This window comes from Callithrix jacchus, chromosome 6 (assembly GCF_049354715.1).
Source record: "Callithrix jacchus isolate 240 chromosome 6, calJac240_pri, whole genome shotgun sequence".
Lineage (NCBI taxonomy): Eukaryota > Metazoa > Chordata > Mammalia > Primates > Cebidae > Callithrix > Callithrix jacchus.
This window is the reverse complement of record NC_133507.1, coordinates 79,038,509-79,063,605: the sequence shown is the minus strand read 5'-3', so window position 1 is coordinate 79,063,605 and position 25,097 is coordinate 79,038,509. Positions and strand designations below refer to the sequence as shown.

Below are 25,097 nucleotides of genomic sequence, written 5' to 3'. Positions count from 1 at the left end.
GGAAACTCTTGGGATGAATCCCCTTTCCAGCTTCCAGAAGCCACCTACCTTAGTGAAATTCACATTGGATCTGATTATTAAATTGTAGTATTGTAGCTCTACTAATTTGCTGATTTTGATGGCTGTATTGTGGTTATATCTTTTTTGTAGGAAATATATACTCAGCTATATAATGAAGGGTGATAGGTCATCAGATTGGAAATCTATTCTTAAATAATTTAGGAAAAAGAAAAGTTGTTTTACTGTACTTGCAACTTTTCTGTAAGTTTGAGATGACATATATATATATTTTTTAAACCACATCACACACACACAGACATACACATACATACATATGTACATATAGATCACTATTATATCAACAACTGCAGAATCTTCCTAACAGTGGTCAGCCATGGTCTGATACATCCTAACTCCAACCCACTTTCTAGCCTTAGGCAATTCCTCAACCCAGTTTCCTAACCACACTGAACACTTGGACAGTTCCTTTTCTTTCCTGTCCCTCAAATTCTCACATCCTTCCTCCTCTCCCAACCTTAATCATCATCTCATGAAATCTTACTGTGCTTCAAGGTCCATTCCAAATTTTCCCCAAGTTTCTGAAGCCTTTTCTGTTCCCCAAAAGTATGTTACTCCCCATCCTTTATCCCTTTTGTGGTGATTTAATTATGTTTGTACCTGTGTCATTTTCCATGACATGTCATTAAAGATGTTGAGGGCTGGGACCATGTCTACTCCTCCCTGCAGACCTTCAGAGCACTTTCTCCATATAAACTTACACACTGAAAACATTCTATTTAGAGAATTATGTATTATCTTGTTTGAGTATTTGTTGTACTCAGGACATCACATGCATATGAAGTCCTCTTATTACATTTCAGAAGAGAGAAACTGCAATGTTATTTAATTGCTTCTTTATTTTTATTATTGTGACAATGCCAATATTCCTAAGAGCCTGTAATAAAAGCTCTCAGCATAAATGATCTGCTATATAACACCCCAGAACCCCTTTGGCATTTTAACATCTGGATACTTTCGCTCTTTGCCTGAGTGGGATGTACCATCATTCCTCTTATGCAACCATGTAGCAGGCAAAACAATGGCTCCCTCAAAGATCTCCACATCCTAATTCCAAGAATCTGTGATTATGTTAGTTTACATTGCAGAAGAGAATTAAGGCTGCAGATTGAATTCAGGTTGCTAGTCAGTTTGCTTTTAAATATGTAGATCACCCTGGATTATCTGTGGGGGCCCAGTGTAATCATGAGGATACTTAAAAGTGAAAGCGGAAGACAGAAGAAGAGAGTTAAGAGTGAGATGTGATCACAGAATGTTGCTGGCTCTGAAGATGGAGGAAGGGCGACTGAATCAAGTAACGTAGGTGGCCTCCAGAAGCTGGAAAGGGGATTCACCCCGAGAGCTTCCAGAAAGGAAGGCAACCCTGCCAACAGTTTGATTTTAACCCAGTGAGACCTCAGCAGGACTGCTACAGAATCCTAAAACAGTAAAGAGTGTGTGTGTGTGTGTGTGTGTGTGCGCGCCTATGTGTTTAAGTCACTAAATCCATGTAATTTGTTATGGCGGAGAATTTAAAAACTCATACAAATCATTATGACCGTATTTCCCCAATACGGTTATATCACTGCGGTGCTAGGCCGTGTAGAATCCAATCTTCCTATACGTATGCCTGGCAGCAAAAAGAAAGAAAGGCGATAGAAAGCCTGCCTGTTGTACAGACTGGGAACATAGTACCTTCAAGAAAAACCTTGCCTATTCTGAAACGCGAGCCATGACTGCACAACTCTGCCTCTGCCAAGAATCGTTTTAAGAAACCCGCTGTCCTAGGAACTATCTCTTGAGACACTCCGAGAAAACAGCGAGGAAACACAAATCACTTTGTTTCAATTTCCTGAATGAAGCAAAGCAAACAAGGAACAGGGTTCGAAGCCCTGGCGGCCCAGAGACTGCCCAGCGGGCCCAGGAGCAGGAGCGCCCCCTCGACGGGCGGGGTAGCCTCTGCGACGCGGCTGCGGGCAGCTCCGGGAGCAGGGTCTCGGTGCTGCCCCACTCCCGTAGGCGCTGCCGTCTTCCGCCTCCCTTTCCACCCGCTGCTCTCCAGCCCGGGACTGCCAGCGGCGGGGGGTGGCAGCCGGGGAACGGACTCCCCACTCACCCGCGTCCGCCCGCCGACCGCAGCTCCCGGAGGCCCAGCGCGCCTCCACTTCCTGGAAAACAGCTGCGCCCGGGACGCCGGAACCCACGGAGGGACTGGTAGGGGACGGCCCGCGTTTTTCCGAAGCCGGCGCTGCGGAGAGCTGGGGGGGGTCGTCCTGAGGAGGTGGCCCTCTCAGGGAACAGCTCGGTTCCTCGAAAAAAGAAAAAGACAGTGAAAAAGAAAACTGCTAACGGCGATTTTTCTTTAGCCCTTAAACACTGCTCAAATACTAAACTGGGTGTCCCCTGTGAGTCACTAACAGAAAAAAAAAGTTAGGACTAATTTCACTTTCGATTTTTAAAACATGGTGGCTTTGAGGAGTAAAGCAGAAGTATCCCTGAAGTTTCTATACACACTAATTTTAGGGAATGTTTTCTAAAACCGGTTATTTGCATATATTTTATAAGATATGTTGGGAAAGCGGATAGAAATAAAGTCAAAGCAGGAATCTCTTCAGAGTGTAACTCTTCTGTTTCTTAGTCATTGTAACACTAGTTTACAAATTTTTACAGCCAGCACAAGATCAGCATTTCTATGTCTTTTGCAACATCCCCTGGGCCATGAAGTTGGGAAAGCTGTAGTGTTTCTGTTGGTTTCCATGACCCATGTCCCCTGAAAGTTTTCTTATAATCTCTTGTTTTGTTGTGGAGCTTGTGAGTAAATACTTCACTAGGTGTGAACTTTTCCTTTGAAAATTCAAACATCTGGTTCATTTCAAGAACTGCAGTGTCTCTTAATCCCACATAAAGAACCACCCCACCGCTGCCCCTGCTCATAAATGCAGATGTGGGAAAAAAATGAATCAAAATTATTTCAAGGCATAAATTCTAGGTTATCATGCCACGTAGTCACATAGACCAACTGATATAGTGGTCTAAAATAACAGATTATCAAAAGTACAATTTCTTTGTATCAAACAGGTTGATGGGAACCAGTTTAAAGTGGTGGCATTTCTCTTCCCTTCCTTCCTCCTTTCTTCCTTCCTTACCTTCCTTCCTTCCTTTTTTTCCTTTTTTCTGATGAGTCTTGCTCTGTTGTCCAGTCTCCAACTCCTGAGCTCAAGTAGTCCTCCCACCTCCACTCCCAAGTAGCTAGGATTATAGGAATGCATGACCTCACCCAGATATTTTGTACTTTTATTTTAATTTGGGGGTTGGGGGCAGGTATCTATTTTTCCCAGGCTGATCTTGAGCTCTGGCCCCAAGGAATCCTACTACCTTAGCCTTCTGTTAAGTGGCATTTCTAAGTTAAAAAACTAGACTTCTTTGTGCTTAACAGACCTGTTGGAAAATACAAAAACTCCATCTGCTGCAACTTGAGAAAGAATTACTTTGGTTTTACCTTGAAGTTCAACCTCATTTCTTCTTCTTTTATTTATTTATTTATGAGACGGGGTTTCACTCTTGTTACCCAAGCTGGAGTGCAATGGCACAATCTCCGCTCACTGCAACCTCCACCTCCTGGGTTCAAGCAATTCTCCTGCCTCAGCCTCCCAAGTAGCTGGGATTACAGGCATGCACCACCATGCCCAGCTTATTTTTAAATTTTTAGTAGAGACAGGGTTTCACCATGTTGACCAGGATGGTCTCGATCTCTTGACCTCGTGATCCACCCTCCTTGGCCTCCCGAAATACTGGGATTATAGGGGTGAGCCACCGCACCCTGCCTATTTTTATTTTTTATAAGAAGATACTAAAGGAGAGGACCATTAGAACAGGGCTAACCTAATATATTGACTCAGATTCTGTTTAAAAGGAAAATGATACAGGTGGAGGGGAAGTCTTTTTGGACACCTACATTCTAAAGCTGAGTCATACACTAAAGGTCTGAATTTAACTCAGCTTCAAATCTGGTATTCTGCAACAGTGCTAGAGATCTGAAGATAAAGCATTGGCTCCTGGACATATTATTAATAACGGTAACTGCTAACGTCTACTAAGAACTCCTAGACATTTTATAAACCTTTTTGTTTTGCCAGCAACAGTATTAGATATAGGTATTATTCTCATTTCTTTTCACCTGTCTGAAGCAGGCAGGAAAGCATTATCCCCATTTTGCAGTTGAGGAAACTGAGGCATAAAGAGGTAACCCAGGAACGATCCAAGATGGCCTATCGATAACAGCTCGGGACTGCAGCTCTCAGTCAAAGCACAGAACTAGAGGATGCCACACTTTCAGACAAATTCTGGTCGCTCAGGGAGCAGAAGATCTCCAGTGGAGGAACCACACGGGTCGCCAGCGCAACTCTTGTGGCCGGTGCAGCGGTTTTGCTGGCACCTCATCATGGCAGCTCTCGGAGAAGAGTAAACAGGGCCGGCTCCCCTTCTGACCGAGGTTTGGAGGACCCACACGGGTCCCCAGCACGACTCCTGAGACCGGCGCAGCGGCTGTGACGGCACCTCAGCGCGGCAGCTCTGTGCAGAGTAAACGAGACTGGTTCCCCTTCTGACCGAGGTTTGGAGCCCGGGGAAGGCAGAGTTGCCCATTACGGACACAAGAAGGAAGCCAGACAGGAGAATCCTGGGCAGAAAAGCACCATCAGTCTTAACAAGGCCGTTCTGGCCCTGGGAACTAACAACTTGGACGTCCAATCAAGAGACCTAATCTGAAAGTTGGTAATTTCAAAGAAGACAGGAGGATAAATATACAATGATGGGAAGAAACCAGCGTAAAAAGGCTGAGAATACTCAAAATCAGAACGCCTCTCCCTCTAAAGATGATCACAGTTTTATCTTTGATCAACAATGGAACAAGGCTTGACCGAGAAGGAGCGCATCCCAATGACAGAATCACTCTTCATGGAATGGATAATAAGAAACTTCTGTGAGTTAAAAAAACATGTTGTAGCCCAACGTAAAGAAACTAGGAACTTTGAAAAAAGGTTTGACGAAATCCTAGTGAGAATAGACAACTTAGAGAGGAATATAAGTGAATTAATGGAACTGAAGAATACAATACAGGAACTCCGAGAAGTATGCACAGGTTTAAACACTCGAATTGTTCAAGCAGAAGAAAGGATAACAGAGGTCAAAGTTCAACTTAATGAAAGAAAACAAGAAGACAAGATTAGAGATAAAAGGATAAAAGGAATGAGCAAAGTCTCCAAGAAATGTGGGACTATGTGAAAAGACCAAATTTACATTTGATAGGTGTACCTGAATGCGACCGAGAGAATGAATCCAAGCTGGAAAATACCCTTCAGGATATTATTCAGGAAAATTTTCCTAAACTAGCAAAGCAGGTCAATATTCAACCCCAGGTAATACAGAGAACACCACAAAGATATTCCTCAGGAAGAGCAACCCCAAGGCACATAATCGTTAGATTCACCAGGATTGAAACAAAGGAGAAAATACTAAGGGCAGCCAGAGAGAAAGGTCAGGTTATTCACAAAGGCAAGCCTATCAGACTTACAGCAGATCTCTCAGCAGAAACTCTACAAGCCAGAAGAGAGTGGGGGCCAATATTCAACATCCTCAAAGAACAGAACCTTCAGCCCAGAATTTCATATCCAGCCAAACTAAGCTTCACAACTGAAGGAAAAATAAAATCTTTTATGAACAAGCAAGTACTCAGAGATTTTATTACCACCAGGCCTGCTTTACAAGAGCTTCTAAAAGAGGCATTACACACAGAAAGAAACAACCAGTATTAGCCTTACTAAAAATATACCAAAAAGTAAAGAGCACCAACATAAAGAAGAATTTTCATCAACTAATGGATCAAACAGCCAGTTAACATCAAATGGCAGTAACCCTAAATTTAAATCAACTAAATCCCCCAATCAAAAGACACAGTCAAAACCCAACGGCATGTTACATCCAGACGTGTTTCACATGCAGGGATACACAAAGACTCAAAACAAAGGAATGGAGAAAGATTTACCAACCAAATGGAGAGCAAAAATAAATAAATAAATAAATAAAAAGCAGGAGTTGCAATTCTCGTAGCGGATAAAATAGATTTTAAAGCAACAAAGATATAGTGGTAAAAGGATCAATACAACAACAAGAGCTAATGATCCTAACACCCAGATACATAGAGACTTAGATTCAATGAGACAGAAAATTAATAAGGATATCAAGGACTCGAACTCAGATCCGGAACAAGAAAACTTAATAAATATTCATAGAGCTCTCCACTTCAAATACATAAAATACACATTCTTGTCAATACCACATCACACCTACTCATAGGTTTAAATGAAACATTGATTGGCCTTTATTAATACCCATTTTTTTTTCAGAATAAAGCAATATTTCCATTCACCCTCCCTCTCTCTCTTCCTCTTTCTTTCTCTCCTTTACTCATTTTTTTTTTCTTTCCTTCTCTCAAAAAATAGAAATCAACTTGTAAACCTCTTGATCCAGGTCGGCAATGTCTCTCTCATTGCATGAATTCCTTCCTTCCCTTCCCTCCCTCCCTCCCTTCCTCCCTCCCTCCCCCTCTTCCTCCCTTCCTTCCTTCATCCCTTCCTTCCTCCCTCCCTTCCTCCTTCCCTCCCTTCCTGCCTTCCTCCCTTCCTCCTTCCCTCCAAAAAAAAAAAAAAAAAGAGGTAACCCAAAATCAAGCAGTTAATATATGCTGATAATGGTATCATACTCTACTCTCAATATCTCCAAACTGTGTCTTAGGATATACATGGAGAACATGAAATTTTAGGGCCGAATACAATTAGAAAATGCTGCATACTGAATCTACTTTTGGAAATTCACAAGGCACATTGGCACATGAAGAGTTCCAAGGCCGGGCGCGGTGGCTCATGCCTGTAATCCCACTACTTTGGGAGGCCGAGGCAGGTGGATCACGAGGTCAAGAGATCAAGACCATCCTGGTCAACATGATGAAACCCCGTCTCTACTAAAAATACAAAAAATTAGCTTGGCATGGTGGCGCATGCCTGTAGTCCCAGCTACTCAGGAGGCTGAGGCAGGAGAATTGCCTGAACCCAGGAGGCGGAGGTTGCGGTGAGCCGAGATCGCGCCATTGCACTCCAGCCTGGGTAACAAGAGCAAAACTCCGTCTCAAAAAAGAAAGAGAAAAGAAAAAAAGAGTTCCAAGTATTGCAGGGAGAAAATAAAGCACATATTAAAAAATTTAATTTTATTCAACCTTGAACTTATCAAATTAATTTGAGCAATATATTCTTTTTTTCAAGGAACAGTTATTAAAATTGTGGGAAGTTTCTGATGGCACCTTTTGAGGAATGCTCTACTAAATTATGCCCTCTCCAAATATAAAAGTTATTTATTCAGTGTCTCTCACGTACTCAATAAATACGTTGCACATGAGCTGCAGCGTTCTGTGTCTTGGATAGCTCGTGTTTCCATGAGATATCTTGGATATCTTACTCTGTACCTTGGATATCTCATGTAAATATTCACCTCACAGATGTGAAGTGAATACTATGATATGATACACATTTGTCTCTCCCCACATGCCGATGAATTCCTCCCAGACTTTCTATGAAGACACACACACTCACACACACACACACACCCCAGTATTACATACTGTCTAATGTGTGTTGAAAGAGGTAAGATACCCGAAGTAGTAAAAGACAAAGGAGAGAGTAGTATCCTCTACCTGAGGTGGTCAGGGAAGTTTTCCTTCACAGAAGAGGTGAAATTGAGTTGATTCATTAAGGTAGAGAAAGTAGACTGAGAAGAAAGATCAGGTGAAAAATCCCAGAATGATGTGCAATGGACTAAATGTTTGTGTCCCTCCAAAATTCGTATGTTGAAATCCTAACCCCCAAGGTGACACTATTAGGGCTGGGACCTTTGGGAGATATTAGGTCATGAAGGGTAGAGCCTAAATGAATGAGATTAATGCCCGTATCAAAGAGGCCCAAAGGAATTTGTTGACCTCTTTTGCCAAATGAGGACACAGAGAGAAGGTACCATCTATGAACCAAGAAACCGGCTCTCAGGAGACACTCGATCTGCAAGAACCTGAATCTTAGACTTCCAGCTTCCAGAACTGTGAAAAAAAAATTCAGTTGTTTGTAAACTACCAATTTATGATGTTTTCTTATAGCCGTCCAAAGGGACTAATACAACATGAAATAACATGGGAGGCACCAAGAGTTTAGTGATTATGCAAACTATGAGAAAGCTACCTGATATCTATGACATCATGATTCTCCTTTGAGAAAAGGCTAGTACACTAAGCTTATGCTACTGCTGCTAACATTTACGTGATCTGGTTTGCAGTTTATCCTTGGGGAAACTGGAACATTTATGCCCATTGTTGTGCAAGATCCTGGGAATACAAATGAATTTCATAATATTCTAGTTTTCAAGAGTTTTCCCACTGGACTATATAAATGGTCAAGGAAAACACTTACTCTTTTATCAGGCAAGCAGTACTGTATCGTTAAAAGCATGATTTTGGCCAGGCATAGTGGCTCATGACTATAAACCCAGCATTTGTGGAAACTGAGGTGGAAGAATCACTTGAGTCCAGGAGTTCAAGGCTGCAGTGAGGCAAGACTGCACACTGTACTTCAGCCTGGGCAATAGCGTGAGACCCTGTCTAAAAATTAATTAATTAGGTAACTAAAGCATGGTTTTGATATCAGAAATGAGTTTGAATTTCAGTTTTCAGTTACTGAAGTTTCTCAACTTTAGTTTTCACATCTATAAAATAAAGATGTGGTGAATGAGATAGAAATGCATTTCAGAGACTAAACACAGTGCTCTGCCTGCCCGTGGAAAGCCCTCACTAAATTGTACTTGTTTCATCTTATACCATGGTAAGATTATTTTTCAATTTTTCTCTCACATTTCCTTTGTGTTGTTTTTCCTCCCAAGAGAAGTATTTTTAAGATATACGGCCGTTTAAAAATGTGTTTTATGTTACCTACCATAACTGTACCTAGCGCACACTGTGTAAACAGTTACTTCTAACTAGTCACTAAATACTAGAGTAGGCGTAAAATACTGTGGACCCAATGTTGTAACAACCCTTTTGTATAGCTTTTTATACCCATATGTGTGAATAAGCTTGTATAAGTGAATAAAATATTATGAGATAGATCAAATATTTAGAAATAGAAATAAATCCAAGCAAAATAATAATAATACAATTAAAGAATAAAGGACTTTATCTTGTCAAATCTTGCCTGGACTGCTGAGTCATCATATAAACATCATTGATCAGTCCAAAATTTTATTGTGTTACATAAGGTACATAGAGAATGAAATTGTTATCCTTGACAGTGCTATAATGAAGAACAATTAGTGTTTTGCTCATAAACTAAAGGCTCAAAAATAAACATTTATCTGTAGTATTCAAGTCTGTAAGATAGCAGTAAATCTCAATATTATGTTAAAGAAATCTCTTAAAGGAAATCTGAGAATACTGCTGATGTTTTCCTGCTTTGTTTGTCTCAATTACAAACCAAAAATGGCTTCTGACAGAATTCTCATATGATGTACTACTGATGGTCAGATAAACCCAATTTTTACTTTGAACTTAAAATCACAAAGAAGAAAAGCCCAGTGAATCTTGAGGTTTTCCAAGACCCTAGAGGACATAGCCTTGGAATGTTGAAAAAATAAAAATATTAACTTTTATCACTAAAAATTCCAAATGAGAAAGAATTGAGCAAAGCATCCGAATATGTCAGCTTCCCAGTGTTTAAGAAAACATGCATAAACTTAGTGAAAACAGCTAAGGAAATATTAGAAGACATTTATTTTACTTGACTATCTTTGTTTTACAATTTGGGGATTTGTAGTCTGTTTTGCATGAGGTGGCTGCTGGAGGCATAGCAGCAAGATTTGGGCTGATGTTTGAATATGTTGTTTCTGATTCTTTTTCTGTCTGAAATAGTACTTTACAAGAGATGTCAAATGGTTGCAGCAAAGAAAGTCACTAGTCACTAATCTATTCAGAATGTTAAAAAACTGTTAAAAAGCTGTTATAGCCAAAAGAGCTCAACTTTTTGTATTATGTTAAATTTGTCTTCTTGTTGGTATTAGTGAGCTTAGATATAGGAATGTAATTTACACACACACATACACATACATATATATAAATATTCTTTTTTTGAGACAGGGTCTCACTCACACAGGCTGGAGTGTTTTGGTGTGATTTTGGCTCATTACAACCTCTGCCCTGGGGCTCAAGAGACCCTCCCACCTCAGCTTCCCCAGTAGCTGAAACTGGAGGTGCACATCACCACACCCAGCCAGCTAATGTTTTGCGTGTGATAGAGATTGGGGTTTCGCCATGTTTCCCAGGCTTGTCTCCTAGACTCAAGCAATCTACCAGCCAAAGCCTCCCAAAGTGCTGGGATTACAGGCATAAGCCACCACTTAATTAATCTATCAAGATAGATTTACATATATATATCAAGATATATATTAGCCTGGCCTAATATATATCTTGAGATAATAAATTATTGCTGTTGCTCTTCCTTGAAATGTGTGGCATAGTTACAAGAAAGGGAAAATATGTTTCTGGGCAAGAAGACTTTCTGTAGACCAGTGTTTCACAAACTTCCAAATCCATACAAATCAGCTGATGATCATGTTAAAATATACATTCCGATTCTGTAGGATTAGGGTGGATATTTGCATTCCAGAAGTTCCTAGATTATGCTGATAGTGCCGTTCCTTGGACTTTGAGTCACAAGACTGTAGACTAACTGGTTCACTAAAAGCATGACCAGAAATCATCATTCTGGTGGATGGGTGCCATGTGGCCCTCAGGTCCTGGCTCTCAGGAACCACAGGGCCCTCTTCCTGTTTGCCAGCCTGGTTGAGGAGTCCATAGATGGAAAGTGAGGCATTTCAAGGTGTCCCCGTGTTTCATGAAGGGACTGTATATGCAAAGCAGCTCCCAAATGCCGAAGGAGCTGAGATACCAAAGAACAAGGCAGACCAATTTAGTTTGTCAGTAAAGATTGTTTTAATGGAAACTTACAAATGGAAGTGTGGCTGCAAGAAGATCTCTGCACTGTTACTCCCCAGATCCAGGGTTTATGTATTAAAGGGAACGGGCGTATGTGTTCCAGCAAGACAATTAAAAGGAACTCTCCAAAACAGGCAAGATTGCCATACGCATTATAGCCTATAGCTTGTGTGATAACATCAGGATTGACATGTTCTTACATGAAGGATAATTAAGTAAATAAATTAGGAATTAGGAGGCATTCATGGGACTAGGGCGAAACAGAACTCAACATGGCAGATCAGCATCCAAGATGGAGTCACCTTTGTCTCCACACCCTGGTGTGCTTTTCCTGAGGAAAGAACAACAGCTGTTCCTGTTTTTCATGCCATCTCCTTCAGAAAGCATTGGCTTCTTGCTTGTAGCTAGGCTGCCATTATGGCTGCTCGATGGAAAGGAAGGAATAAACAGTGAGGGGAATGAGCCAAAATGACACTAAAGAGTGGAAAGAAGAAGTAGGAGAAGCCAAGAAAAAAGCACAGGGCAAGTGTATACAGGAACTTGAAAGGGGTATTCGGTTCTCTTTCATTAATTATTCACTGCAACTTATTCTAAATAGTTGCCCTAGTGTACAATGAAACAAGATAGAATGGTCTCACACGCAGGACTCATTTTAATAACATAATAATCTGCATAGGGCAGTTTGATGATGTCTAATGTATAAAGCCAGAGTTAATTCAGCCTTCTCAGGGCTTTAACCCCTCCAGGGAAATTATAAATAAAAACAAGCTTTATCTCCAATAAAAATAAACAAAATAGTGTCCTTCAGATCTTACTACTTGGTGACTTTATGAACTGGAATGGAAATGTTGTTGTCTTTGGGGAGGTTGACCTCAGCTGTTTTTCAAGCTTTTGAAGAATAAGAACTCTAATTTTGGTGCCAATACTCAAATAGAAGTTTTCTCAGGTGGACAAACCACAGCTGATAGGCTGGTTTTTCATGGAAATTGCACCAACTTAAAATCACCAGGAGAACCAAGCTGAGTCTTTGCTTTGACCCTGAATAGCTCTGTGAACATGGGCATATGTAATGGATCTGGTGCATAATAGGTGCTCAAAAAAATGTTACTACTGATCGAATTTCCCTTTAGCTTTCTGAGGGTTCATTTCTCAGTTTCCTCAAATGTAAAAATGACAACAATAATGTTTACCTACCAATTGTAGCATGTTTTGTGAGGATTAATTTAGCTAATATACATAAAAATGCTTTTTGAGGCTGAGCATGGTGGCTCACGCCTGTAATCACAGCACTTTGAGAGGCTGACGCAGGCAGATCACCTGAGGGTGAGAGTTCGAGACCAGCCTGGCCAATATGTTGAAACCCCATCTCTACTAAAAACACAAAAAAATTAGCTGGGCATAATGGCAGGCACCTGTAATCCCAGCTACACAGGAAGCTGAGGCGGGAAAATCGCTTGAACCTGGGAGGCAGAGGTTGCAGTGAGCTGAGATCATGCCACTGCACTCCAGTCTGGGCAACGAGAATGAAAATCTGCCTAAAAAAAAAACTTTTTGAACAGTAAATGCAAAATTTAATAATGTTATTAATATTAATATTGTCCTCTGATTTTAAGCTCTAATTAGAAGAGTTGAAAGGAGTGACTATTGCATAGGAGAAAAGAATTGGATAAGTTAAAATTTAAAATGAAAGACCTGAATAGAGTCACCAAGACAACTACATAAAATGACACTGGATGCGCACTGCACAGTGCCTCCTGGTGTTTCCTGGAATTGTCAATGCATGCCAGGAACAGATTCTGGACTGCCAAGACTTAGTTGTTTGCTGATCTAGATTTAGATAGAACACATAAAAACAAGTAAGGCAAATAACAAGTCTAAGAGCTCTCTCTCACGCACACACTGTTTCTCTTATTTTAGCCATATTCTTTAATGAGCTACACAGAAGAAAGGCAGGTAATGTTGAGTGGGTTTTCTGTGATGTAATCTCTGAAGATATCCGAAGCAGCAATTCAGTTTTCTCTGCTGCTCATACAGCCCCTTCTGTGGCCACAAACCTCAACTGCCCTCCTGCTAAGGGCAATATGACCAGATGGCACAGATTTCTTAAAACTTGATTTCAGAAATTCTGCCCACTTTCATTTCTCATGCCACAGCCAGTGTCTCTTTTTCCCTCACAATCTCTTGTATGAAAATTCATAGTTGATTGTTTCATTCCCACAGGACTTTTCATGGGGCTAATCTATGTCTGGAATTTATCCTGCTAATGATTCTCTTTGCTTTTATCCTGCATAGTTGTGCCAGATTATTCTTCTAAAAGTGTTGCTATCATCATGTCATTCCACATGTTAAGTACTTGCAGATGACATTTCATCCATACAATCCAAACTCCAGAGTGTAAGATGTATGCTCCCTCCCATCACTCCCAATACCAAGCTTTCCACTACATGCTGGCCACAGTTTATCTGTAACTTCATCATCCATTGCTCCCTTTCTCCACATCCCACTAAATTAGTCAGCTATCCAACTCCCGAAAAACTAGGCCTCTTCTCTCTCTTATTTTCCTCTCCTGAGTGGTTTCCTCTTTCCTTTCTATTTCAGTCATACAGTCAGACAAGTGAACTTTCAACAAACCCACACACACACTACACATGCAATGCTGACAGTGAAAACACAACAACTGCTCAGCATGGACGCTGAACCATGAGGATGGCTCTTACCAGAGTGCTGGAGCAGAGTCCCAGAGAATTATTTCTAGGCTGGCCATTAATCCCTCAGATCTTAGGAAGGTCGGGGGAAGAGAGGTCGGGGATTCCCGGTGAAGGAACAGGTATGGCCAAGTTGGTGGAGGCGCTAGGATGGAGAGAGGGGAAGACTGCTACTACTTAGCAAATGGCATAAAAACATTTCATTATTTAACAATTGGTTTAAACCTCCAGAGCATGCTGACTGAACACCAATGTCCGGCTTTGCTGATGCCTCTTTAGGCTCAATTTAAGCTCTTTTTCCAGCAACCCCAGGACCACTAGTGATCCCACCCTTCTCTCAATTATTTTAGCACATTTTGCCCATCACATTTCCTAGGCACATTTACAGCCTTGCATTGCTGTCTTTGGGGGACTACTATACAATTCATTCCCCCAAAGACGGTAATCTTTTTTCCAAATTAAGAGTCGTGCTGTATCTGTGTTTCTTAAAAAATTTGTCTAATATAGTCCCTGTAATTATTAACTTTATGGGTCAGTTTGACTGGGCTATGGGATGCTCAGAGAACTGGGACAACATTATTTCTGGGCATGTCTGTGATGGTTTTGCCCGAGGGAGTAGCTTTTGAGTCGGTGGAGTGAGTAAAGATCTGCACTTTCTAATGTGGGCAGGCATCATGCAATGTATTGAAGGCCTAAATAGAACAAAAAGGCAAAGGAAAGGTGAATTTATTCATCAGCTTGAGCTGAGACATCCACCTGCTTCTGCCCTTGGACACCAGAAATCCTGGTTCTTGGGACTTGGGGCTTGGACTGTAATTACAATACTGGTTTTCCTGAGGCTCCAGCTTGCAGATGGCAGATTGTGGGTCTTTTCAACCTTCACAGTCACATGAGCCAATCTCTTGTAATCAATCTCTTTCCATATGTCTATAAATATCCTGTTGGTTCTGTTTCTCTTGAGAACCCTGACTAATACAGTACCTTTCTCAGGCAATCATTTATCCTATATTTATTAATAAAGGTTAATTGACTAAATAATTGGAAACTATTGTACATATATCACAATGCAATCACCCAAATCACTTCAAGAGTGAGGGAGTGACAGACGTATTTGAGACTCTGATGAGAGGTAGGGATTTCTTTTCCCACAAGCGTTCCTACGTATACAAAACCTGCATAAAATTTCAGCTGTTTCACTTAACACCTAAGCCAATCACAGACTCCTGGGACTCCATGGAACCTATGTTAAGGGCACTAGTTTAAATGGAATTTTACAGAGCTAAAATATTAACCTAAGGAATTAACTTTAGGGATAAGCCAGGCACAGAAAGACATATCTCATTATCTCACTCATACGTGGAACTAAAAATGTTGATCTCATAGAGGTAGATAGAGAGTAGAATGACAGTTACCATAGGCTGGGAGGAGTGTGGCAGGGATGAAAGAGGTTAGTTAATGGGTACAAACATACAGTTAGATAGAAAAAGTAAGTTCTAATGTTCTATAGCAGAATAGGGTGATTACGATTAATATTGCATTGTATATTTCAAATTAGCTAGAAGAGAGGATTTGAAATGTTCCCAGTACAAAGAAATACAAAGAAATAAATACTGGAAAGAAATGTTCCCAGTACAAAAAAATAAATACCCTAAATACCCTGACTTGATCATTATACATTATATGCCCATAACAAAATATATAAACCCCATAAAAAGGTACAAATATTATATATTAATTAGAAATTTTAAAATGAACTTTAACATTATTCTGGTAGTCCAGTGAGGGAGCTACTTTATGGAAGCCCATGCTTTATTAGCCCTAGAACATTGCATCTATGTGTCCATCTCCCAGGCTTTACATGGGAGGCAGAAAGCAGCGGGATGTGCATGCTAGCTGTGATGGTATGGTCTCCTGGAATATTGTGCTGCTGACTGAGGATTTCAGATGAAGCCCGCTCATTTCCATCTGCACCCATAGATGTCAAATAACAAGTGCCAGTAACAATCTGGCACGGGAATCTTTTTAACTGGTTGAATTAATTAATAACTACTAAATGCTGAAATACGAATAGTATGATTCATATCCAACTGGGAGGAAAAAAGGACATATGAAAAGGCAAGAACAACTTTGTCATAGACGGGACATTTTTCATCAGGGAAAGGAACATTTTTACACAAACTAAAGTGTAGACATGACGTATAAAATGGTGAGATCATCGCCACCAAAACTCTGTGTGGAATTAACTCTCACTGAGTTACGCACTCCAGGCAAAGAGATGGGACTTTCATCAACTCCCAGGGGTAGTTAATAAGCCTCCTTGCAATAAACTTCTTTTTGGAAAAAACAAGAAAACTCATTTAAAGGGAACCCCCTGCTGTGGTACAGACATAAACGTCTAGAAAAAATTATATTTTCTTATATTTCATTCTGATTAGCTTCACTTTTTGGAAAAAATTAGAAAATCTCTTCTATACTATTAATCTTTAGATCTGTTTCTGCTGTGTGAAACATTTTCTTGGAGCACACTACTGTGACAAAAAATTAGATATGGATACTGAAGAAAACCCTAGGGATAAAAATAAGGAAAAAAATTGTTCAATGAATGCTAATTAAGGTTACGGCCAACCCATGCTTTCATGACCACGAATCAAAGTAATATTACTGGGAGACACACACAAAATAATCACTTTTTTCCAAGAAATCTCCTATGAAATGACATCAGTTCTCTAGAAACATGGAGGAGAAGGGGTGTGCCATTGTAGAGGCTGTGACTCAGCGGCAACCAGACTTTTCATCTGCTTTGACAACAGTGATAACATAAAATGTGTCTAAAAAGGGAAAATTCAGTCTCTCTACGTCATTCTGCATAGGACCATGCCCTGCACCACATGTGGTGAGGTCCTTACCAGAAATACTGAAAATACAGGGGGGCTTGCATGGTGCAGGGAAAGAACATTAGGAGAAACGTCTTCCCTGGTCCTCTTTTGCAGCTGATTTACAACATGCCCTCAAAACCAAGTCACCGGAAGGAGGGAGTTGGGATAAGGAGGGTGAGTTGTGAAGGGAAGAGAGGAGGCAGAGTTTTTTGTCCATCTTCTGCTGTTTCTTTTTTTCTTTTTTCCTTTTTTTTTCTGGGACAGAGTCTCGATCTGTGCCAGGCTGGAGTGCCGTGGCAAGATCTTAGCTCACTGCAACCTCTGCCTCCTGGGTCCAAGCGATTCTCCTGCCTTAACCTCCTGAGTAGTTGGGACTACAGGCATGCACCACCACACCCAGATAATTTTTCTATTTTTAGTAGAGTTGGGATTTCACCATGTTGGCCAGGATGGTCTCAATCTCTTGACCTTATGATCCTCCCACCTTGGCCTCCCAAAGTGCTGGTATTTTACAAGCCTGAGCCATCATGCCCAGCATGTTCTGTTGTTTCTTGACTTGTGGAAATGCCAGCATGTGTGTGAAAAGCACAACTTCTCTCTAAGAGTCCATCTTAGTTATTGAGCCCAGAGTCTAAGTAATGTCAAGCCCATTAATTTACAAATTACATCCACTCTCTCAACCCAAAGGCCACCTGGCCATTGTGATATAGAGTAGCTACCACAGCAACTAAGGTGGTGTTGTTTTCCAAAAACAGTGACCTGTGAATTCTTGTTGAATGAGGTAATATTAACCTACCTGTGGCCTCGATCTCACCCTTCTTCCTATTTAACCACAGTCCTGACCCTAAGACACCCTGATCCCTGAAAAAAACAGCAGCTATGTCTGATAAGAAGAAGCATCTCAAAGAATTCTAGGCTGTCAAACAAAATCAGGAAATGTTGTGAAACTTTTAAGTGATACAGTGGTTACTTTTACAGGCCCAAAAAGAAATCTGTGGCCTTAATGGATCTATGGGATCACAGGATTCTCATCAAAATAATTTTAGTTAGACAAATCAATAAATAAAATGTGGCATATAAATGCAATGGAATATTATTTGGCCTTAAAAAGGAAGGAAAATCTGATATAGGATACAATATGTATGAACCTTGAGGACATTATGCTAAGTGAAATAAGTCATCTACAAATGGACGGGTATTGTGTGATTCTATTTATATGAGGTACCTAGAATAATCCAGTTTACAGAGAAAGTAGAATGGTGGTTGCCAGGGAATGGGGGAAGGAGTGAGTGGGGAGTTACTGCTTAATGAGCATAGAGTTTCAGTTTTGCAAGATGAAAAGAGTTCCGGAGATGGATGGTAGTAATGATTGTACAACAATGTGAATATATTTAATACCACTGAAATATACACTTACAAGTGGTTGATGATAAATTTTATTATGTGTATTTTACCACAACAAAAAGTAAAACTTGTAGTATTTTATTTGTAAGTCTTATTTGCATGCAAGTCTTTGTGTACCGTTGTAAGACAATGTGGGTAAAACTAGTCCCTGTCTTTATGGAGATTTACTGTTTTCAGATTTACAGGAAAAGAGAGGACAGATTTGTGTATTTGGCATAGAACTTGCCTTCATCATGTGGGAAGTGAGCTCAAGTTACTTCATATGGGAATTCATGGAACAGGAGACTCATAAAAGTGAGAAAATTTCATGTCCATTTTCTATAAAAGTTAGAAAAGAGGAAGAGGAGAGGAAGGGGGAAGAAGAAAGAAGAAAAAAGGAGGAAGAAGAAGAGGAGGAGGAGGAAGAAGGATGATTCTTGACCTTGTCACTCTTCTTTAAAGTGCATTTGCTCCCAACATGTACCTACATGCCCAGCTGGAGATCCAGATATAAATGCAACCAGGTCATAATCTGCCTTTCCAACCTAATTTTCCAGAACTCCCTTATACCAGTCATTCAGTCTTTTCGGTCCAATTAGCCTTACAAATTCCTGTCTCCTTTCTCCATTCACAGAATCTCAGAGTTGGAGAAATCAGAGGTCATCTTATCCAACTGCTCACCAGATCCCTAAGTCCTTAAGTTGGGCTGACACCTTGCTTAGTTGAACTTCCGTTCATTTTCCCAGTTGGACTCATAGAATAATATTCTATGTTATAAAAGGTATAAAAAGAAACACTCTCAAAGAAAAGAGAAAAAAGAATAACCACACTCTGAACTCAAAGTTAAGTTCCCTCTTATTATATTACTTATATTTAAAAAGAATTTAAATCCAATTGCAAAACATTAAGTCTACAGTGATCCCATTTTTGTCACCCCCACAAAATATGTGTGTCTGTGTGTGTGTGTGTGTCTGTGTGTGTGTGTATACATAGAAAAAAGTCCCGGCATAAATCTATAAAGTTTCTTTGAAGGTAAAGTTATGGACCCTTTATTTCTACATTTGTTTATTTGTATTTATAATTTTTATTCAATTCAATTTTATTTTCTTTAATAAATGAAGAAAGTATGTGTATATTATATTTGTACACATAAGCAAATACAACTGAAGTGGCAATTAGTTATCAAGTGACACCAAAATTTGCAACAGAGCAACAAATAAAAATTATTTTGTAAATGTACATAGGAAAATTGGGTTTTGTATATTTAATCAAACAAATGGAGGGCTGGGCATGGTGGCTTATAACTATAATCCCAGCACTTTGGAGGCTGAGACAGGCAGATTGCTTGAGTCCCAGGAGTTTGAGACTAGGCAAGCTGAGTATTTGTCTGACTCTACAAAAAAAATACAAAATTAGCCGCATGCAGTGGTGCACACTTGTGGTGGTCCCAGCTAGTTGGGAGGCTGAGGCTGGGGGATAGCTTAAGCTTGGGAGGCAGAGGTTTCAGTTAGCTGTGATCACACCACTGCACTCTAGCCTGGGTAACAAAAAAAAAAAAAAGCAGCAGCAGAAAAGGAATTGATTATGATCTAATGTTTCCAAGGAAAGAGAAATTTGCCTTAATGGGATCATAGCCAAACCACAAAACATACATTTGACATTTAGGTTACAGCAGAAAAAGGGTAGGGCTACCCTCTAGGACAATTATCATTTTTCCCTTGGCTTAAATCTTCATCCAGCTCTTGCAATTTACTGTGTCATGCATTCTTCTAAGCCTTGGATGGGACTTCAAAGATGACTAAGTCATGGCCCTAGCCCTTAGGACACTCATACATTTCATATTTGGCTAGAAAAGTACTCCAGTAGGCAGCCTGATGGTCTCCTAGGAAGCATTTTTGAAAAAGACTTTAGTTAACCATGTTCCATTGTCTCTTCACATCTCACATTCACCGATGCACCTAAAAGAAAGGCCCAAGAGGTTCTTTTTGTGTTGGCATCTTCGACTTCTGATATTGTTGGCACCTCAGTAGATACTATGCGTCTCTTGCTGGTCGGTTTGGTGTCTTGCTGGGGCAATACTGTCAGCCAAAGCACTCCCCTCCTCAAGGAAATGCTTAGTATTAGCAAGGTCAGCCTCTGTCCCAAAACAAGTCTTCTCTACCTTTCCACTTGACCCAGTAGCCATCAGCAAGGATTGCAAAAGGATTCCATACCCTTTTCTCTTTTGACTAATACTTAGTACTAAATTCCTGGTAACAAAAGTGAATAAAGAACTTTCACTCATCAAACTATCCTTGAAAGCTCTTACTCCTTCATTCTGCTCATCCAATTCAACAGCAAACCTCCAAAATGTCCCTGAACCAGTATACTTCTTCCCTTTCTCCATTGCTACCATCACCATCCAAGCCACCATCCCATCAACTCTCCCTGGACAATTGAATAACCTCCTGAAATGACTCCCTCCCCCGCTCTTAATCTGCTGTAAGTTCTTCTCTGGTAAGACACCAGAGCAATCTTTTTAAAATGTGAATTAAATCGCATTATCACCAGCTGAAAAACTTCCTACTGCATATAAATTCAACTCCATATACCTAGACTGGCTTACACAGCCCCAAAGTTCCCGCCACTGCCTATCTTTCCCCTCTTTCTCCTTTCATTAAGCTCCACCACCTTGCTTTCCCTTTTATTTTTGGAGAATTGGTCAAGTCCATTCTTGCCACAGGGCTTTTGCTCCAGCCTTCCCATCTGTCTGGCATGGCTGGCTACTTCAGATCATTCAGATCTAAGCTTCAATGTCACCTCCTCAGAGAGGCCTTTCCTGACCCTCTTTTCTAATAGCTACCCAGTCTTTCTCTAGCATATCATCCTATGCTGAGTCTTTCAAAGCACTCATCATTATCTGATAATTTCCTTGTTTATTTATTTCTCAGTTTATTTCCTGTCACTGCTGCTAGAATGTAAGCTCCATGAAAGCAGTGACTCTGTGTGTCTTGCTCATTGCTGTACTGGATTGATACCTGGCAATAAAGTAGACATGAAACACATAACCGTCAAATAAATGGGTTAAACGAGTAAAAGAAGATGGTTGTCACTCCAGAGTTAAGTGACTGAATCTTGTATTCATTACATAGGCTTATTCATTCATTCACTAACTCACTGAGTTTTTATTATATGCCTGGTACTATTTTTAAAAATAAACAGGCCAGGTGCCGTGGTTCACATCTGTAATCCCAGCACTTTGGGAGGCCAAGGTGGGCGAATCACCTGAGGTCAGGAGTTCTCAGCCAGCCTGGGCAACATGGTGAAACTTTGTCTCTACTAAAAATACAAAAGTTACCTGGGTGTAGTGGCATGTGCCTGTGGTCCCAGCTACTCAGGAGGCTGAGGCAGAATTGCTTGAACCCAGGAAGTGGAGGTTGCAGAGAGCCGAGATTGCGCCATGCACTCCAGCCTAGGTGACAAAATGAGACTCTTTATCAGAAACAAAAACAAACAAACAAAAAACTCCTAAATTCAGCTAATCCCTATCCTCATGAAACTTAGATTTCCTGTACTCAAAGGAGAGAAACAGATCAAACAAAAGTTTCTAATGTGATGTGCTAAGTGATATGCTGGAGATATGCACAAGATGGTTGGGGGTGGCCTTACAGGGAATGTGAGGCTTTACCTGTGTTTTGAAGAATGAATTCACCAAATATATTTTGGAGAGAAGGACCAAGAGAGATTTGAGAACATCATGGCAAATGGGAGGCAGGACTAGATTGCAGCTCCCACTCGGACAGACAGAGCAGTGTGTGTAGACTCTCATCGTGAACTTTTGTTCCAGAACTACTGCAGGAGTAAATCAGGAAAGCCAAGAGAATCCACAGACCCTCTGAAAAAAGAGGGTTGCTCCTGCAGGACCTGGGTGACACTCCAAACACAGTGAGTGCCCACGCTATGGAAGAGAAAAAGTGGGATTGTCCGCCCCCAAACACACACCCTCACTGTGTAGCAGGAGTGGCAGGGAACAAACCTCTCGAACACCGGAATGAGGAAGGAAGTGGCTTTTTATTTGGCTGGGAGCTGCTTAGGGCAACAGCCTCATTCACCAACTTCCCTGAGCTGCAGCTTCTCTCCCCTTTTATAGGCTTACAACGCTAAAGGGGAAACTGAGGTGGAACTATGTCATTGTCAATTTGCTGGACGTCTGACCTTACAATCTTTTGGCTTCATTGATTTGCTAATTCATATGCAGTGCCAGCGGGGACCAGCAAGGGAAGGGGACTTACAGAGACAAGACAAAAGCAACAGGTCAATAAATGTAATACACCACATAAACAATTTAAAACAAAAATAACATGATCATCTCAATAGATGCAGAAAAAACATTTGCTAAAATCCAGCATCACTTTATGATTAAAACTCTCAGCAAAATTGGCATACCTCAATGTAATAAACACTATCCATGACAAACCCACAGCCAACATAATACTGAATAGGGAAAAGTTGAAAGCATTCCCTCTGAGAATTGGAACAAGACAAGGATGCCCACCACTCTTACCACTCCTCTTCAACATAATACTGAAAGTCCTAGCCAGAGCAGTCAGACAAGAAAAAGAAATAAAGGGCATCTAAATCTGTAAAGAGGAAGTCAAACTGTTGCTGTTGGTTGATGATATAATTGTATACCTAGAAAACCCTAAAGACTTCCAAAAACTCCAAGAACTGATAAAATAATTCAACAAAGTTTCAGGACACAAAATTAATGTACAAATCAGTAGCTCTCCTATATACCAGCAGCAACCAAGCTGAGAACTAAATAAAGAACTCAACTCCTTTCAAAATCATTACAAAAAATTAAAATACTTAGGAATATACCTAACCAAACAGGTGAAAGAACCTCTACAAGGAAAACTACAAAACACTGCTGAAAATAAATCATAGACAATATAAACAAATGGAAACACATCCCACACTCATGGATGGGTAGGATCAATATTCTTAAAAGAACCATACTGCCAAAAGCAATCTACATACAAATTCAATGCAATTCCCATCAAATACCACCACCATTCCTCACAGAACTAGAAAAAAAAAAATCCTAAAATTCATATGGAAGCAAAAAAGCACCTGCATTGCCAAAACAAGACTAAGCAAAAGGAACAAATCTAGAGGCATCATATTACTTGACTTTAAACTTTAAGGCCATAGTCACCAAAACAGCATGTTACTGGTATAAAAATAGGCACATAGACCAACGGAACAGACCTATAGTTCCATTAACTGTAAATTCTTTTTTTTTTTTTTAAGAGGGAAAAAGAGAAAAAGAAGGGGAAAAAAAGAAAAAGAGGGAAAAAGGAATATTACTTCATTCCTAAAATGGGTTTCAATAATGGCCGATCAATATTTTGAGTGTTTAAAGTGGTTAATGCATATTTTATGTGTTTAAAATGGAGACCTCTATTGTGTTTATTTGTTCTGGCTCTGAGTTCAAGTCCTGGATATCGTTATCAATTTGTTGTCTCGTTGAATCTAAATCTCATTATGTGTCTTATGTATCTGGGTGTAAAGATCTCTTATTGTTACATTAATCCTTTTACCCTTGCATCCTTGTAGCTTTGAAATCTATTTTATTAAGTGTGAGAATTGCAACTCCTGCTTTTTATTTATTTATTTTTGCTCTCCATTTGGTTGGTACGTTTTTTTTTTTTCCAACCCTTTATTTTGAGTCTGTGTATATCTTTGGATATACCGTTAGGTTTTGTCTGTATCTTTTGATTGGGAGATTTGGTCGATTTAAATTTAGGGTTGCTGCCATTTGATATTAACTGGCTATTTTGTCCTTTCGTTGATAAAAATTCTTCTTTATGTTAATGCTCTTTACTTTTTGGTGTATTTTTAGAAAGGGTCATACTGGTTGTTCCTTTCTGTGTATAATGCTTCTTTTAGAAGTTCTTGTAAAGCAGGCCTGGTGGTAATAAAATCTCTGAGTACTTGCTTGTTCCTAAAAGATTTTATTTTTCCTTCAAATGTAAAGCTTAAATTGGCAGGATATGAAATTCTGGGCTGAAAGTTCTGTTGATTAAGTATATTGAATATTGGCCCCCACTCTCTTCTAGTTTGTAGGGTTTCCGTTGAGAGATCTGCTGTAAGCCTAATAGGCTTACCTTTATGGGTAACTTGATCTTTCTCTCTGGCTGCCCTTAATATTTTCTCCTTCATTTCGATCTTGGTGAATCTAACGATTATGTGCCTTGGGGTTGGTCTTCTTGAGGAATATCTTTGTGGTGTTCTCTGTATTGCCTGGGGTTGAATAGTGTCCTGCTTTGCTAAATTAGGAAAATTTTCCTGGATAATGTCCTGGAGAGTATTTTCCAGCTTGAATTCATTCTCTCCGTCACATTCAGGTACACCAATCAAGCATATATTAGGTCTTTTCACATAGTCCCATATTGCTTGGAGACTTTGCTCATTCCTTTTTATCCTTTTTTCTCTATTCTTGTCTTGTAGTTTTGTTTCATTAAGTTGGTCTTCGACCTCTGATACCCTTTCTTCTGCTTGATCCATTCGGCTGTTTAAGCTTGTACATGTTTCACTAAGTTCTCGTTTTGTATTTTTCAACTCCATAAGTTCATTTATATTCCTCTCTATATTGTCTATTCTTTTCAACATTTCATCTAACCTTTTTTCCAAGTTCTTAGTTTCTTTACATTGGGTTAGAACAAGTTCCTTTAACTCCCAGAAGTTTCTTATCATCCACCTTTTAAAGCCTACTTCAGATAATGGAACACAGTCCTTTTCCATCAGGGCTTGTTCCGTTACTGATGGAGTCCTTTTCCATCAGGGCTTGTTCGGTTGCTGATGAGTCCTTTTCCATCAGGGCTTGTTCCGTTGCTGATGGGTTCTGATTTTGAGTATACTCGGCCTTCTTAGGCTGTTTTTTTCCCTTCATTGTAGATGAACCGCCTTTCTAATTAGGTTTCTGAGTCAACGTCCGACTTATTGATTCCCAGT

At 40.1% G+C, this 25,097-nt stretch overlaps 1 protein-coding gene across 11 annotated transcripts in view; it reads right to left on the bottom strand.

The window, feature by feature from the left end:
• NMI (N-myc and STAT interactor) overlaps positions 1-25,097 on the bottom strand; it is a 120,825-nt gene that overhangs the window by 19,597 nt on the left and 76,131 nt on the right. For 7 of the 11 annotated variants that reach the window (XM_078327801.1, XM_078327803.1, XM_078327796.1 and 4 more), the window contains one exon: positions 21,439-21,552. The gene's annotated coding sequence lies outside the window, so the exon portion shown is untranslated. Of the gene's footprint in view, positions 1-2,173; positions 2,447-21,438; positions 21,553-25,097 lie in introns of those variants that run through there. The other 4 variants (XM_008998907.5, XM_002749441.7, XM_078327806.1 and 1 more) reach the window with 2 other exon arrangements.